The sequence below is a fragment of the Alligator mississippiensis genome, chromosome 7 (genome assembly GCF_030867095.1).
Source record: "Alligator mississippiensis isolate rAllMis1 chromosome 7, rAllMis1, whole genome shotgun sequence".
NCBI classification, from domain to species: domain Eukaryota; kingdom Metazoa; phylum Chordata; order Crocodylia; family Alligatoridae; genus Alligator; species Alligator mississippiensis.
This window is the reverse complement of record NC_081830.1, coordinates 48,209,272-48,227,924: the sequence shown is the minus strand read 5'-3', so window position 1 is coordinate 48,227,924 and position 18,653 is coordinate 48,209,272. Positions and strand designations below refer to the sequence as shown.

General features: G+C 41.7%; 1 long non-coding RNA gene across 1 annotated transcript in view; it reads right to left on the bottom strand.

The window, feature by feature from the left end:
* LOC132251926 (uncharacterized) overlaps positions 1-18,653 on the bottom strand; it is a 63,734-nt gene that overhangs the window by 7,604 nt on the left and 37,477 nt on the right. Inside the window, exon 2 of the long non-coding RNA XR_009463668.1 lies at positions 13,157-13,275. This is a non-coding gene — a long non-coding RNA (uncharacterized LOC132251926). The remainder of the gene's footprint in view (positions 1-13,156; positions 13,276-18,653) is intronic.

Genomic DNA, 18,653 nt, shown 5'->3' with positions numbered 1-18,653 from the left:
GCCTCACCTGTGGACATCATATAACAGCTTTTTAAAATGAGTAGGGACAAAGCCCTGAAGAATAAGCTACAGAGAACAATCCTGCTTTAACATAAGAGGAATTTAACAATCCATTGTAAGTCTCTCCCATCTCTGATTTCAAGGATTTTGTAATTGCCCAGGGACTCCAGTTTCATAAATCCTTAACCTAAAAATTGACAGCAAGCCCTAGCAATATTCCAGCATTAAATCACCTACAAACCACAGCCTTCCCTGGGAACTTGAAGGGAATTAGTATATCTGAAAACTGAATATACAAGTGGGGACTGGGCTGAGTCCAAGACTAATGGCCAAATATTACCTTCACTCAGTAACAAGCAGGGCACAAACCCCAGGTACCTACTTTAGAGGGGGCACCAGAATGGTGACTCCCCAGGGATTCTGTGGTGCAGAATCATAGGGTGTAACTAAGGATACAGCTTATTCTGAGATATTAAGGCCAATAACTCTGTACCACATGACAGTGCCAACTTTCAAAAAAAGGAAATGTTTTACAAAGAATGGAAGGGGTGCGTCTTTACATGATATCTAACTGGATCACAGTTATTGTGCTCCACAGTTATTGTACTGATAATTTCTAATAGCATATTTACATACACTCACTTACGGACTCACTGACTTCAATGCTTTCCACTTAGAATTCTGTTTACCAATCTAAAGAGAGATCTGAACATTTAAAAATGGGAACTGCAGGCAGACACTCAAGATCCTTCCCAGCTTTCCTCATCTCGGGGGAGGGATATTTGGGACGCAGCTCCAGCTCCCTGATGCTCAAGACCCCCTCAAACCCTATGTGCAGAGGACTTCTGAGCTGTGTTGTTGGCTAAGTGTAGTTAATGGGCTCTGGAACATTTTGGGGTTGCTGTAGCAGAGATTTGCCAAACTTTTTAGCTGTCCCAATATCCCCCACCAGGATATTCTTCAAAAAAATCCCTCCAACTTCTAATATTCCCCCTGATGGTTATATTATGCGAGAGGCATACGGCCCACAGCTAAAACATCCGAGATACCAGGGGATAACTTTGAGAGGGTCCACAGGAGGGCCACTCGTATGGTTAGGGGCTTACAGGACAAACCTAATGAGGAGATTAAGTGACCTGGACCTCTTCAGCCTCCACAAGAGAGGCTGAAAGGTGATCTTGTGGCTGCCTACAAATTCATTAGGGGGGCAGAGCAAGGAACTGGAGATGCTCTGTTTACCAGGGTGTCTCTTGGGGTAACAAGGAACAATGGTCACAAGCTGACAGAGAGCAGATTTAGGCTGGGCATCAGGGAGAACTTCATGGTAAGCGTGGCCAGAATTTGGAATGGGCTTCCAAGGGGGGGTGGTGCTCTCCCCTACCTTGGGGGTCTTTAAGAGGAGGCTAGACAGGCATCTGGCTAGGGTCATCTGATTCCAGCACTCTTTCTTGCCCAGGGCAAGGGGTTGGACTCAATGATCTGCTGAGGTCCCTTCCAGCTCTAGCATCTGTGAATCTATGCATCAACCAATGCATCTGAAGCAAAACCAAGGAAGTTATTCTTCCACTTTACTCAGCATTGGCAAGACCACAGCTGGAGTAGTGTCCAGTTCTGCATGCCACACTTCAACAAGTATATGGTAAAGCTTGAGAGAGTCCAGAGAAGAGCCACCCATATGATCAGAGACTTGCACAGCTAGCCATACAAGGAAAGGCTGAGGGATATGGGACTCTTCAACCTAAAAAAGAGAAGGCTGAGAGGTGACTTGGTAGCAGCTTACCACTACATCAGGGGAATACATCAGGGGCTCAGTGAACAACTGTTCACCGGGGCACTCTTGGGGAAAACCAGAAGTAACGGCCACAAACTCTGTTTCAGGCTTAACACTAGGAAAAATTTCTTCACAGTTAGGGTGTCCAGACTGTGGAATGGGCTCCCTCCAGAGGTGGTACAATCACCTACCCTGGAAAGAAGGAGAGGATCTTCAAGAGGTGACTGAATGGTCATCTTTCTGGGGTCACCTGACCCCCAGTTGTCTTTCCTGCCTAGTGCAGGGAAGCTGGACCCAATGGTCTTGTGAGATCCCTTCCACCCCTTCCAATCTATGAACCTATCAAAAATGGCTGATCAGGTGAAAATCTGAACCCTCATTGCATGATAGGTCAGATGAAGACATTTCAAAACAGAGCATCTTCTGTAACTTCTGTCTGTGCTGTTTTCGGAATGGGAGGGGGGGAAAAGGAGTGGAGGGAGTTTGGTCGGGGAGTTTTTCAACCTCTGCCAGAGGGTGGGAGGGTGAATTGGAGCCACACGCCCTCCCCCTCCACCCCATGAGGCTATTCACCTGCTCCACCAGCACTGGCTGGGGAACCCCTAGAACAAGCTCCCTCTGCTCCCTTTTCCCCCTCCCATTCTGAAAACTTTGCAACCTCACAGGGAGGAGGGGCCATTGCTAGGGGAAACCAGCTGCAGGCTTATACCGTCCTCCCTCCCTCCCTCCCCCCCCCCCGAACTAACAATGAACTTCTTTTTGTTCCAGGGGATCATTATAACTCATAACACTTCTTACAAAGCATTCCCAGTTACAGCAGGGAACTGAACTTCTGCCTGCTCCATCAACATACTTTAAGCAACCTCTAGTGAGACTTCTACTCTAGCTTTTTTCTATTTCTTTTTTCTTGAATTTTCCAAAATGGCTCATTCCTTGTTGCCTCCTCATTTCCTTTTCCTCTTCTTCTCTTACCCAAACTTTGGTCAAACAAATGCTACACCATATCACCATTAAGCAATGTATGGCCTACTATAATCTATGCCTATGGCAGCCTTTAATTTTGTCCCCAGCAATGTTTGGACTGGTTTATTTGTCTGTGGGTGCATCTACACAAGATGCTACTACACAGTGGTTATTGTGCATTTATTTAGTACTTGTACAAACAGTTACTGTGCAGTAGCACCAGCAAATGCCTTTTAAGCGACACTACTGCAAAGTAGCATAATACTACTGCACAGTACTGTCTCAGCATGGTTTTTGCCATGTGACACTACTGTGCAATAGTATCAAGCTAATACACAGTCAGTGTCTCATGTAGATATGCCTTGTTTTATGTAATCTATATCATCTCTATCAGGCAGCCAAGTTCCACAAAATATTTCCCCTTCATTTCACTGTGTCCGTGCTGATATGTGTACATTTATGGTAAAAAAATCTGATAGTTGTATGTGTTCATACACAAAAAAATAACGTTTGGAATCTAGCAAATACATGTCCCTAAATTTAATAATAATGATTCCACAAATTAGTTTGTCTAGACAAACACACTTTCATCAGAAGGTCACACCCACACATCATGCAGAAAATATGCGGTATTATCCCAAATTATTTAATGATATATCTTTGGCAAATCAGCCTAGGTAATAAAACTACAGTGCTGAGGATATAAACACATTATTTCCTTTCCTAACTGCATTTTGATGGAATAAAAGGTACTTTGTCATTACTTAAAATGACCATGGAAAGAGACAGATGATAGGAATAGGACTCGCATAAAAATAATCCTCGAAACTAACTTTTAGTGTTTCTTTAAACACATCAGTAGAATAATGCAGAACAAACAGTAACAGAGAATAGGATCCAAATCACAAATGAAATAATTAAGAGATGCCCTAACCTGTTGTCTGAAACTCTGTCATTAAACACCAGCACTCCCGCCTGTCCCCCTGGCCGTTGCTTAAGTGGCAAGCACGGTCAGTCAGGGGGTGCACTGGCTTTCTCAAGGGGTGCATGTACACCCCCGTGCACCCCCTACACATTGCCAATAGGACTTCCTCACCTTCTCTAGAGCCCAGCACAGAGCTCAATTTTAAATTGTGGTTTTTCCTTGCACCTGAATTGATGTGTAATTCTGTATCAATACATCTTACGTGCATAGACTGTAGAATTTAAATATACAAGAACGAATTTTTTTTTTCTTTAAGCAAATGCTATCACCTTGCCAAGTAAGTGTTTGTGAATAAATGGAGGATTGGCTGATGATTTATGGAAAAGGTGGGGATCAATGCTTATTTTTTCTGCCATTCATGCTGCATCTTGTTTAGAATAAGGCTGATGACCATGAGAGGTCTTCTACTGCAGGAACAGATATTCAGCAGAGCTAACTGAGCAGGAAGAGCTTGGCAGACAGAGGTGTATAGCTCAGGAGATACAGATGAGACTGAAACGCTTTTGAGGAGCAGAGAACAAGCATGCAGCACCAAGTTCTGAACAGCACTAAAGTGACGCGGTCAAAGAAAGTTGCTGTGGGTGGTGGCCAGGACTGGAAGAGGATTAAGAAAAAAGAAGGCTGGGAAAGATTAGTAGACTCCCAAGGAAGCAATAAAGAAGAAGAAGAAGGGTACCATAATAACTTATGCAGATAATTCATTAACTTTGTATGAGACGGCTGTTGATAGTCAAAAATCTTTAGCTCTCTAATGTGCTGAATTTAGGCAATCAAATACCAGAAATATAGTTGGAGAGAGAGAGAAGAAAGCCAACAAATCATTTGATTCCATAGTTTTGCCAAACCACCCAATAAACCCTACTCACAGGGCTTTGCTATTCCCTATGCTATGAGTTATGGACAAATATCTGGTTATTATACTGATGTTCTTAAACTGTTGTGATGTGTCCTGTGGGGTATGTCTCTTAACTCGGACATTAGCCCGGGTGTTCTGAATGTCTAACATACTCAGTGTGTATATTTTTATTGTTCTTAATCCACTGCTATATTTCATTCTTGAGCCAAGTATGCACATTTTTTTAAAGCCAAACCAACATTCATGGTAAAACTAACACATGCAATGCATGTGTATCAAACTTAACAAGCAGAAGGAAGTGTATATTTACTTTTGCTCTTTCAAAAGGAGATCATCGAGAATAGATTTTTATGTGGCTTGGTATCCTTCCAAACATAAAAGATTAAATCACCAGGAAGTGCTATCCTTCCACATTCAATTCCCTTTTTAAATGTGTTATTTTGTGATGCCATCCAATATTGGTAGTGATGCTTGGCAACATTACATACTGCTGTTTAATTGCCTTAAAGCTATTTCCCTAGCAGTATCATTAATAATACTAAGCCTAAATTGGATTAAGCATTACGCCACTATAAAATTAATTCACTGTGATACTAATGAAATGTCATGAGAAGCTTCCTGTAAATCCAGCTAAACAGTTGTTGCCAAGGTTTAAATCAATGGCATGTTCAACTAGTCTACTTAGAAGATTCTGCTTAATTGCTGCCAGGTGATTTTGAATAACAGAAGCATCTAATGTTTTACTGACTTTCAAAGTCTGGTGGGATCTGGAAGCTGGTTTTCAGCTGAGTAGCTTCATTCTTTTGAAATACTTGGGAAAAGGTATAGTCCAATGGATGTCAGTTCAAAAGGAATAAGATAACTTGGACCATGCTATTCATAGTTCAAGATTTAGGCATTTAAATAAGGAACTGCTGTTCTTGAATGCTCACTAAAGTTAATGGGCTTTGATCAAGCACCAGGTGACCTGGTTTGAAAAGGTATAGGGAATTCACATTCCCACTTCAGAATTAGGTGTCTAATGGGCATTGGAGTTTTGAACCAGTTGGTCTTGCCCTGTGGCCCTAAGTTTTCCTTGTGTGTGCCCATGTTTTCCCATTATTTTTTCTTCTTTCTCTGCACTGAATCCAACTGTTTGCTTTTGTTCTGCTTCTCCCCATATTTTCCTCAGAAATATACACATGAGAAAGATAATTCTTCCTGAGCCTAAAATATCCTTTAGTCACTCTGAAACCCCACCTGCTGACTACAGCCCCAGTCACTTACTCTAGAATTTGCAATGGGAGAAGCCAATCCTCACAGCTGCCTTCAAGTGTGCCTGCACTTTGGAAGTCATTCCTGGACTAGATCTGGCCCCTTTTTTTGCCCCCTACCCTTTTAACCAGCATAAAAAGGCCAATATAAGGAGGAGCATCTCCTCCACAGTTTCAAAAAACTGTGCTAAATGTCACTGATATCCAATGCTTCCACTTCAATAGCTTCATTTCTCTATCATGTGGCACCTACTCTAAAAATATTGAGGTTTGCTGGCTCCTGATCTCAACTTCACTATTTAAACTGTAATATATGAGAACATCTACAGATCTACGCTCTTGGAATTTATTGACTGCTTTTATCACTCTTCACATGTTTAGGACCATATCTACAGTTTTACGCTAGATAGCATTTGCACTTTTGTTCTAACAGTAAAGACACCCACTCTATAGTTGTGAGATCTATTTAGAATATGTTATATGTATGTGCATTTGCTAATATGGGAAAGCAGCATTTCATAGCTGACAATGCACAATGAGTAAGTGATAGAACAACCTGAGGAACAGAACTGACATTTTTCAGAAAGCTTATTGGAAATCACCCTTTGATGTGGCTGTCAGTTCAATGGAGCTACAACTTCATTCCATGCACATAGATGATACAATTTCCTTTACTCAAAGGAATGAAAAGGGGACCAATAGTCATCCCACCCTAAGGCAATGGAAACACTTTCATTTGGCAGAAGCTGAACTGAGTTTTACCATTATGATTATTTTAAACCTTTCTAATCCAATCTATGGAATTTCCAAAATCTCTTTTCCTTGAACTTTGTTTTCAGTTATTTTTCACTGAATGTCAGCCTCCTCTTTTCCTTCTTCTGTTAAAAAGCCTGGATAGCATTTTAATGGTAGATAAGTAAATAAATCAGAGAATAGGGACAGAGTACACAATATTTTTCCACACCTATGGGCATTTTTTATAATACCCCTATTAAAGGAATCAGTACTGTTAGGCAATCATCAGTAATATGGAGAGAAGTTTGAAAGCCACCTCCTGGAGTTTTCCAATTGAAAATGAATACCTACATCACTGGAGATCCAAATCTCTTCTTGATCTGTGTAAAGACATGTGCACTGATCAGATCTGGAGGTCTTCCAACCTCACCTCTACTGTCTCTTTTTGAACTACATAAATGTCAGGCTTAACACCAATTTTTATATTTCAAGAATAATTGTACAGAGCCTCAAACTGGAGGGTTGGCCTTGAAAACGTGAAGTGGCCTCTAGGCATGAAAGCTGATCACATTGATTTTTCTTTGACAGTGCAAGTTACTCATGTGACCCTTGCCTCAGCATTGTCTTTTGAGTCTATGAAGCATCTGCCTGAGTCTCAGCTTTGTGCAACCTCAGTCCTATTTGTATCATCACAACATCAGTTATTCCCATGCCCTTTCACAAGATCCTTCCTGGCCACTGGCTGACTGCTTTCAGACAAACAATTTCATTGGCTGAGCCATGAGTTAGGACAACCCATCAGCATAAAAGACAAGGGATATGTCAACAGTCAATGCAACCACTACTATCACTACAACTCAGAGACATACTTAAGCTGGCACAAGTACTTCTTTGCAATATAATTACAGAGCTCAGAAAAGGCATCACTCCCCATTCAACCTGCACAACAATCCATAACGTCAATAATATAGCATCTTTACCCTATGGCCAATCAAATCACTCATAGAATCGCTAATTGGTGCACATCCTCTATCACACCAAGATGCCTACATTACATCTGTTTCAGGGTGCAGAAAGCAAAGTAGGCATGCTGTGCTCCACCGAAGTGCTCCCTATCATGGTCCTTCCACAGCACAGGCATGCCCTGAAGGTGCAACTCTTATTTATACTTAGGCTATTTTATATTTTGCCTTTTAAAAGAACCTGAAAATGTAACTGGGCCCTTAGTTGCTTTGCCTCAGTTTCCATTTTATAGAGTCAATGTTACATTTAATTAATGATCCTAAAGCACAAGTATGAATGCAGAATATTATTACAGTTTGCATGCCTGTACTCTAGAGGGAGATAGCATACAAACTAATAACTCATTCAGTCACTTCAGCCCTCTGCACTCGCAAGTACATTGTAAAGCTCCTAGAAACCTGGATTTGTTTTGATGGATACATGCCAGAGCTATCACAACAGCATTTATGGGAACCTTTTCCTTCTTGTTTCTTTCACTAGATATCTACAGTTCAAAGTTAAAAAAACACTTAGAGTGCTTAGAATAAACACAACAGTGATTTGTATCCTGTGCTCCCACTTCTTCAGCTCCATTTTCTCTGTGGCAATTATTCTTTCATCATGAATAACTTATCAAACATTGTCAATTCTACTTCTCTCCAGACAGTTTAAGGCTGTAGATCATACAATAAACTACTCCACTGTCACTTGGCATCATAAACTCCACGGAGCCAGTTGTTCAGGAAGTCATTCAGCCCCTGACCAGAGGCAAGGATGAAAGTTGACCTATGACCTAAGCCAGTGATTGAGAATATATACTGTATGTCATTGTCTGTGAAAAACTTGAACAGCCTTTTCCTGGTATTGAGGCTTTCTAAATGTAACTGTGCTAAAGTGTCAAGATTAGTCAAACCTTTTGGAAAGAAAATGATAAAATCCTCATGTTTCACCTCAGGGCACAAAGTTTAATCAAAGTTCTTGCTGGGTTAGCTTACGGCACATTTCTATAACGATAAAGTTCTGGATGTATAGGTTTGGGGTGAAAGCATTTAGAATGCTTTTATACTCCTATGAATGATATTATATACATGAGTACAGTAATGGTTTAAATATATTCACTACCTTCAATTGTCAAAGCATATGCCAGTAATTGCAGTATTATTTGAATTAGCGCTAAAATGTTGTCCCCACTTGAACACATTTTATAGTTATGATTCAGAAAAATTTGTAGCAATGAAAGTTTCCAAGGCAGAATGAAACAGTGTCCAGTGCTTTGTCATATATACTAGAAATCTTACTCAGAGGTATTGTTACAAGTTACTACTAAAAGTATGGCTGATACCTTCCAACTTCTGCTAGCTATTTACAACACCATCACGATGCTGATGTCCAACCTAGAGGACAAAACATCACTCATTTTATTTTTAAAAAAATCCCTCCTTTAGCATACAGGACTTCTAATAACTCATAGCTCCAGAGAAGTTGGTTGGCTGACATTGTTTAAGAGTTCCCAAAGTTATAGTCTTGGGAAAATTGTCACAGTGTTGAGAGAACCAGGCGTGAGATCACAATAGAAGACCATGACCAGGATCCAAGAACACTTAAACCAAACTCTCATATGCAGATTTATCTATAGCAGGGTTGTCCAAGTGCCACAGGCAGCCTCTGCGTGGCACACAGCAAATCAGGCAAGGAGCAGAAAGCAGAGCAGCAAATCTGGAAAGGAAAAGGGATTGGATTGGCTTGGCATGGGGGCAGGGTGTGGGACTAATTTATGGCATGCCTACTAAAAAGTTTAACCCCCACTGATCTAATTGGTTTCAGTGGAACAGGCACATGATGCACAGATCCTAGACACAAGGGAAAGATACCTAGCAGGAAAAAGAACAGAATAGAATGCAGGGAAAGGGAAATATTAGTGAAACTAACAATCTTAACAAGTAGTTTTATTACATTTTTATTATTATTTTGATCATGGGTCTGGCTTGCAACATCATCACCATCACGGCCACCACAACTCTCTCTAGTGTAGGGCTCTCCATTTGTAAATCACAGAATCATACGAAGTTAGGGGATGGAAGGGACGTCAGAAGGTCATCCAGTCCAACCCCCTCCTCAAAGCAGGACCAGCCGCAACTAGATCATCCCTAGCTGGGTTTTGAATACCCCCAAGGGTAATATCTAACCTAAACTTCCCTTGCTGCAACTTGAGACTGTTGCTCCTCGCTCTGTCATATGCCACCACTAACAGCCTAGCTTTATCCATTTTCAAACCCTGCTTCAGGTAGTTGAAGACTGCTTTTCAGTCTCCTCTTCTCCAGACTAAGTAAGCTCAGTTCGCCCAGTCTTTCCTCATAAATCACATCCCCCAGCCCCCTGAACCATTTTTGTCACCCTCCACTGGACTCTCTCTAATTTGTCCACATCCTTTCTGTAGTGGGGGGCCCAAAACTGAACACAATACTCTAGATGTGGCCTCACCAGTGCTGAATAGAGGGGAATAATTGCTTCCATTCACCTACTGCCAACACACCTACCAGTGCAGCCCAGAATGCCATTAGCCTTCTTGGCAACAAGAGCACACTGCTGGCTCCTACTTAGCTTATTATCCACTGTAACTCCCAGGCCCTTTTCTGCAGCACTGCTGCCCAACCAGTCAGCCCCCAGCCTGTACTGGTATTTGAGATTGTTCTGTCCTAAGTGTAGGACTTTGCACTTGTCCTTGTTGAACCTCATGAGATTCCTTTTAGCCCAATGCTCCAATTTGTTTAGGTTACTCTGAATCCTAGCCCTACCCTTCAGCATATATACTCCTTCCCCCAGCTTGGTGTCATCTGCAGAATTGCCAAGGATGCACTCTATGCCATCTTCCAGGTTGTTGATGAAGACATTGAACAAAACTGGCCCCAGGACCAACCCCTGGGAAATTCTACTTAATACTGGCTGCCAACTAGGCTTGAGCCACTGATTACTATTCTCTAAGACTGATCCTCCAGCCAGTTTTCTATCAAATCTCAAAAAGCTTTGCAGGTATCTGGATCATTATCACTGTGGAGAATAATTAATGGGAAATTGAGAGAGAAAATGACTTTCCCAAGGTCAGTAAACAGATCGGGGGGGGGGGGGGGGGGAATAAACAAAAAACAACAACCCAGGAGTTCTAAGACCCAGTCTAGTGTCCGTCTACTACTAGATCATGCTGCCATAAATAGTTTTAAAGAAGCAAAGAAGTTTTTGTTTTGTTTTTTTTACTTTCAGGCCTGCCAAACCAGCTTTGGTTGTGTCCTAAAGTTGTCATTGGACCAACCATTGAGGATCTCTGTGTTCAGTGTGACTGAATTAAATAGGGCTTCTTGTGATTGCAGAGGTCCTGTGAACTTGAAAGATTAGGGCCTTCAGTACTTAATTTAATGCAACAAAGCAACTATCTGAAGGTCATATTAAAAGTCACTTCCCATCTGAAATAGAAGCCAAAAAGTCCTGACTCAGTCCCTTGCTCTAACCACCAAATCATGCTTCATTTCACTTCTAAAGAATCGTTAAAAGCTTCTTCACAGTGTGGCATAAAATTCACTGTGTTCCATGGCTCATTTTTATTGTTGTACCAAAAGGTAGAAATGACAATGTTATACTTTTTTTCCAAACAGGGATGGTAAAAAATTTCAAAGAAAAAGTTACACGTTCTATTGAAAACAGAAGAGATTTCCCCCCAGTGTATTGTCTAATAATATTTGTTATTAATTTAAATAAAACAGGGAAATACATTTTCATGTGAGGTAACTTCAGCTTCTATTTGGGACTTTGCTATTAGGATAGAGAACAATCAAAAAGATTTTAAAGGAAAACATTAAAATAATTTCTTAGCAACTTCTCTGCTTCTCCCCCAACAGGACATTAAATATTGTTACTTGTTGACAGACACAGAAAAATCCATGGCAATTTCATTGCTGAGTTGGCTCAACAATGAGTTGGTTCACCATGACCTAAGCTGTGACATGTTTGTGTTCCTGGGTTTCCATGTGTTTTGAAATGTTATAGTGAATTATTTTCATCTTAGCTGGTCTTAATCAGAGCAAACTGTTTTTATACCACTAAAATGCAAATAAATTATTGATTATTCATTATGAAGTAGTACCTGAGAGTCACAGCCCAAAATTCCATTGTGTTAGATGTGCTACAAACATAGATAAAAAAATAATATATGTTGCCTTGCTAAATCAGGGCCTAATCCAAAGCCTATTGAAGTCAGTGAAAATGATATGGATAAATAAACAATTTATTCTAAAGTAAAAGTGGGCAGTATTTTACATCAGCCACTCCATCATAACTGCCTATGTGAATGGTCTTACCCCATAGATGAAGGAAGCCAAACTGTAATAAACTGTCTTTTTTAATTGAAGGATAGTTACTACAACTAGCATCCATTTACCAGAATGTAAGACTGTGCAGAGGCAGTTATCCTGGAGCAGCTGCTGTTTTCTAAAGCCCGCTCCCTTTTGTCCCACCATAATTGTCTGCACATCCATTCCTTAGGTTCTTAATCAGATCCTTAGCTTGCTGCTTCTCTGCTTATTAATCATCCACCATGATTTGCCAAATGTTATCTGCATGTCAATTTACATGTGCATTTCTCTTTAATTACATAGACTTTCTCTGGAAAATGAGAGCACTGTTAAAAAGCTCTTAATTTTCCTCTGGAAATGCCTCTCTCTACTACATTTATATTGAAAAAAAAAACTAAAGAGAGGGCAAAAACATGCTTGAAGATCTCAACCTGTGTGTTAGTGCTACATATTTTTATTATGTGTATTCCAGTGTCACTTAAAGTTCCACACTAAGGGCTGGGTCTCATTCAGCTTGGAATTGTAATAAATGCTCATAATTAACAGCCTATACCCCCAACCAATATATTCCAGAAAGAGACACAGCACATCAGTTCTAGTCTCCTGACTCCCATTCCAGTGCCCCGTTCACTAAACAACATAGCCTTCTAGTAACCAGTGCAAATTCTTTGTCCCCTTTCTACAACAACTGATAAACAGGTAGGTTGATAGTTGATAGTTTTCCTTTTCAATGGCATAGCATGTTTGTCATATAGCCACAAGAAAGAAAGGAAAAATAAAAACAAAACAAAAAAAAATGGTTACGTTTCCAAAACACAGCTTTCCAGTCTGTAAAGTAACAGTTTTCACAATTTCCCCACCCCCCCTGTTTCCATTGTTGAATGAATGACAGTATTATACTAGCTTTTAATACTGTAGATTATTAAATAACGGAAAGAGAAGAGTTTTATCTTCTGATGGAGGGAAATAGTTAGTGAAGAAATGGTGGGTCTTCTAAATTCTGCTGAAGGATAAAATCCCAGAGTTCAAGGAAAATATTCCCTTCCAAATGTACACTTATTTTTCATAAATATTCAATAATGGGAGTTACATGTTCAAAGAGTGGAGACTAGAGCAGGGGAAACCATTTGCAGTCAATAATGCATTTTACACATTTTCAGTCACTTGTGGGTTGTTCCTTGATCTTCTGGAAACACAGAAGTTTCACTGATTTGTTAGTTTTCAGAAAAGTGATTTAGATAAACTTACTCCAGTTTTTTTCATGCTTGGGAGCCATTTTCCATAAATATCCATAATTTGTATACATGCTATATGATTGGTCACTTAAGTCACATGTCAATATTTCTGCTCCATAACTGAAGGACTCCCTAGGGTTGAATAGGGACAACAACAAAAATTACAAATTGTACCTCCATTCAAATACAAAGCTATGAGTAGTTGGACACGTCTACACTTTCCCACCCATGAATACATAAGATTGGGAGTTGTGCCCTGCCTGCTTGCTCTTGTTTTGCACACACCACATCCTGGAAATGCAGCAATGCACAACTTCAGAGCAGCTCAGCAGATGTGACAAAAAGCACATCCAATTTACAGCATGTAGAAACAGCACTAGGCAGTATTCAGTGACAATATTAGATGGCTACGCTGCCTTATTTTGTCAATAGACAAAATAAAAAGGATGTGCATTGCAAAGAAAACTAAGTGTATTTTTATTCAAATTAATATTCATAACATCTGTTTATAGAAGTAGTGCCCAACCACATAGCTGGGGGGCCAGATGACTAGTGTAGGGTCAGTCCACAGGCCAGACCCAGTCCATGGGACCAATCTGGCATGCAGCCCCATCCCCACATGCAGGGCATGTCATCTGGCTGATGGCACTTGGAAATTTGGGGAAACTGTGGCAGCATTAATAGTGACCACTCACCTACTGCCAGATTTCCAAACCCATGGACAGCCCTCTGGCCAGATGACATGACTGACTATACAGGCTGGATCTGATCTGCAGGCTAGAGGTTAAGCACCATTGGTCTACAGTTTCTTCTAGAGGTGGGAAAATGCTAAGAATCCAATAGGTAAATATCTGAGTGTAAGGAGACCCTTTCCTCCAGCACACCCATGCCAAAGGAAGCTGTAATTTGGTCAGAAGCCATTGCTAGGACAAAAAGTCTGAAGTTTTTCGCAACAAAAATTCATAAGAAGATCCTAGGTCTACATGAGGCAAGAACAACCCATATATCATCTGAATGTGACAAAGGGAAAGCAAGCAGCTAACGTTTCCTAAAACATTCCCTTCTTCTGACATTAAATACATTTCAGAAGTTTATATCACAATCCCTTTGGAGTCTCCTTAAAATAGAGCCTTTTCCACTTTTTAAAACCTCTCCCTTATGCTAATATGTTTTGTTTTATTTATTAAAGCAAAAAGGAAAGAACAAAGGAGTGTAGGATTGAAGTGAGTTACCAGCAAGGATTCATTCACAAAATAATTATTTTGATATAAGCAGAAAATACTTTCTGGAAATTGAGAAAGGGTAAATTTCAAAAAGACAACATGGTTTAAAAAATGGAGGTAGGTGGCCCAGTATTCCATAGCTGTTTGGGCTATGTATCCCCGGGAAAGTATGTCCTGCCATACAGAAACACTTTGATTCATTTAATTGGTAATGAAACACCAATGCACAAGTGAGATATTTTTCACTCTTACATCTCCCTGCCATCATTACATACCCACTAGCTTTATTGACCTTGGCATGAAGGAAGTTGCAAGGAAGGGAAGGAAGCCTTTATACTTTATTACTTCCACCCCAGTACATTATACTAAATTATGGCTAGCTACTCTAGGTAAAAGCTTAACAACAGAAGCCAGAAATATCAGTTGACACTTCAATCCATTTAATATACCTTTCCCTAAATTAAATTATTTCTATTTAGAATGTTACTGGATGTTTTAGTGGTCTTAATTTCTGTCCTAGGCTTGATATTACTCAGAGTCTCCTGTTAAGTTGTTAACATTTTCACTTTAGTGCCCAGTAATGCTACTAGCCTTACATTTCCCCTGACCCCGCAGTGGATGCCTGTACTATTTATAACATTTAGGAAAAAAGATGCAATTGACTTTCTGGGATGGGAAGCAAATGAAAGTTTATTTTTAAAGACAGTGAGAATAATAAAAACATACCAATGCATCTGGGTTTGGCACTGAATGTGCACAGAACTGTCTGCATTTTCATTTGACTTGTCATGTAATTGATTTGTATACCATCCTCTTCTGAATGGTATGCAATTGTGTTAGCCTCTAGCAGCTGGTCTCTGAAATATATGTGAGCCCTAATTGGATGAACTAATCATAATTTTCCCAAGTTCACATGCAAAAGGTTAAGTTTTGAAATCAGCATTCCGTTTCTCAGGTTGGCTACCTGCAGTTTAGCCGGCAATCACTGTATATGTGCTTACCTATGAGGGAACAGCCTTTCCATTTCATATCTCATCATCCAAACTGAGAATCAATAAAATACTGCTCCCTCATAATAGCATCCTGTATTTGCTAAAAATAATTATTTTAGGTAGCTGGTGGATTAAGCAGTAACAGTTGCAGAACCTTTTCTGGTTGTATCTCTTTGTGAGGCAATAATGGTGCCTGCAGCACTTCAGCATCATTTATACTTCCCATACAAGTTGTGAACGAACTTTATACCAGTACAAGCTACAGCAAACACTATGCTTTTGCAATATCCACACAGCATTGTAACATTCGCACCATCTCTGTATCTTATGCATGTCAAAACTTTCTAGTCCAGGGGTTTTCAAACCTTTTGGATCAGTGTACCCTCTGTGGCTGGTTGAGAAGGAAGGAGACCCCCGGTGGCTGGTAGACGAGCAGGGCTGGGGGGGACCCAAGTGTGCCAGTGGCATGGTGGCAGCGAAAGTGCTAGCTGTTAGGCAGCAGAAATGGCAGTGGCAGCACCCACTGCCGAGTACCTCCTCAGCCTGTCCCAAGTAACCCCAGAGATATGCGTATCCCCAGCTGAAAATCCCTGCGAATAGTTCTCAACCTTTTTAGGCTTCAGACACCCTTGATAGACTAAAGCCACCCCTTGGAAAATGTCAGCTTTTAGTTTCCACTCAATTTTTGACTACAGAAAGATAATGCTGACCTCGTGAAGGAACATCTTGAGAAGCTGGATACCTTCAAGTCAGCCGGCCCTGACAATCTATACCCCAGGGTACTCAAGGAGCTGGCAAGCATCATAGCCCAGCCTCTAGCATGGATCTTTGAAAACTCTTGGTGCTCTGGTGTAGTGCCCAAAGACTGGAAGAAGGCCAATGTGGTGCCTATCTTCAAGAAAGGGAGGAAAGTGGATCCAGTAAACTATAGGCCCATCAGCCTGACCCCTAACCTGGGGAAGATCTTAGAAAAGTTTATTAAAGAGGCCATCCTTAATGGACTGGCCAACGCCAACATCTTAAGGGATAGCCAGCACGGGTTTGTCGCGGGTAGGTCTTGCTTGACCAATCTCATTTCCTTCTACGACCAGGTGACCTATCACCTGGACAAGGGAGAAGAGATTGATGTCATATATCTTGACTTCAAAAAAGCATTCAATCTGATATCCCATGATCACCTCTTGGTGAAACTGGCCAATTGTCGCCTTGGCTCCACCACGATCCACTGGCTGGAAAATTGGCTCCATGGTCAGACCCAGAGGGTAGTAATTGATGGAAGTCACTCATCATGGTGTCCTGTGACCAGTGGGGTCCCCCAAGGCTCTGTCCTTGGACCCGTATTGTTTAACATCTTCATTAATGATGTGGACACTGGAGTCAGAAGCGGACTGGCCAAGTTCGCCGATGACACCAAACTTTGGGGCAAAGCATCCACACCAGAAGACAGCCGGGTGATCCAGGCTGATCTGGACAGGCTCAGCAAGTGGGCGGACGAGAATCTGATGGTGTTCAACGCCGATAAATGCAAGGTTCTCCACCTTGGGAAGAAAAACCCGCAGCATCCTTATAGGCTCGGCAGTGCTATGTTGGCTAGCACTATGGAAGAAAGAGACTTGGGGGTCATCATTGACCACAAGATGAACATGAGCCTGCAATGCGATGCTGCGGCTAGTAAAGTGACCAAAACGCTGGCTTGCATGCATAATTGCTTCTCAAGCAAATTCTGGGACGTCATTCTCCCCTTGTACTCAGCCTTGGTGAGGCCGCAGCTGGAGCACTGCGTCCAGTTTTGGGCTCCACAATTCAAAAAGGATGTGGAGAAGCTTGAGAGAGTCCAGAGAAGAGCCATGCGCATGATCAGAGGTCAGGGAAGCAGACCTTACGATGACAGGCTGAGAGCTATGAGGTTCTTTAGCCTGGAAAAGCGCAGGCTCAGGGGTGATCTGATGGCCACCTATAAGTTTATCGGGGTGACCACCTGTATCTGGGGGAACATTTGTTCACCAGAGCGCCCCAAGGGATGACAACTAGGTCGAACAGTCATAAACTACTACAAGACCGTTTCAGGCTGGACATAAGGAAGAATTTCTTTACTGTCCGAGCCCCCAAGGTCTGGAACAGCCTGCAACCGGAGGTGGTTCAAGCACCTACATTGAACACCTTGAAGAGGAAACTGGATGCTCATCTTGCTGGGATCCTATGACCCCAGCTGACTTCCTGCCCTTTGGACAGGGGGCTGGACTCGATCTTCCGAGGTCCCTTCTAGCCCTAATGTCTATGAAATCTATGAAAAGAGCAACTCTTCTGTTGCAGAGGAAATCAGAAAGACCACAACAGGTCAGAATGTTTTTACCACTATTGGAAATCTCCAGGTTTATCTTGTGAATCAAGTTTGCATACCTATGTTGTGTGGCACCCCACCGCATCCTTGAAAAGATTTCAGGGCACTTGAGGGTGCCATGACACCCTAGCTGAGAATCACTGCTTTAGTCTTTTGGGAGCAAGAGCTACCTCAAACAACTCAAATCATCTCTCCTGAAAGGCAGCTTAGCCTCAGCAGTGAATTCCAACCTGAGAAATATGGAGATACTATTGAATGCTATGTCAAGAACCCTAAAAGTTGCCTATCATTAAAGAAAGCTAGATTTTGTCCTAACATTATCTTGAACCATGCCAAACTAAGCGGGGGATACTTCTTAGAATTTATATTACAATATCATTTACAAACCTAAGGGTCCCATTTGGTGGGCACTGCACACATATGACGAACCAAAGAGCAGGCAGTCTTGGGGGCCAGTTCTACTAGCCCAGAATTGTAGGAGACCAAGTGAAACAAGCCATGATTCATCTGCCTCCTGGTGCACACTTTAAGCTGGAGTGTCTAGATAGCAAAACCCTGGAATTTCCTACTTGCCTAGCTAGAAAAGCTTTCTGCTCCTTTGACAGTGGTATAAAGGAGATGGGGATGGGAGAGGCTAAGGTCAGGCTCATGGAATCTGAGGTAGACAATAAGGAATAAAGTGACTGTAAGCAGCATTATATACGGCAGGGGTGGGCAAACTCTGGCCCACGGGCCAGATCTGGTAGGCAGTGGACTCCATTTCCCAGCAGTCCCTGCCCGCATGGCTGGGACCAGTTTCCATGGAGACCCCAGCAGCAGCCAGGCTGTGATAGTGCAGGGCCATGGTTTTTATGGAGATTGGCCCCAGCAGTGCTGGCAGGGCATGCAGCAGTGTTGGGAGCTGCTTCGGGGCTGGGCTGGGATCTTGCAGCAGTGACAGCATAGTCTGGACAA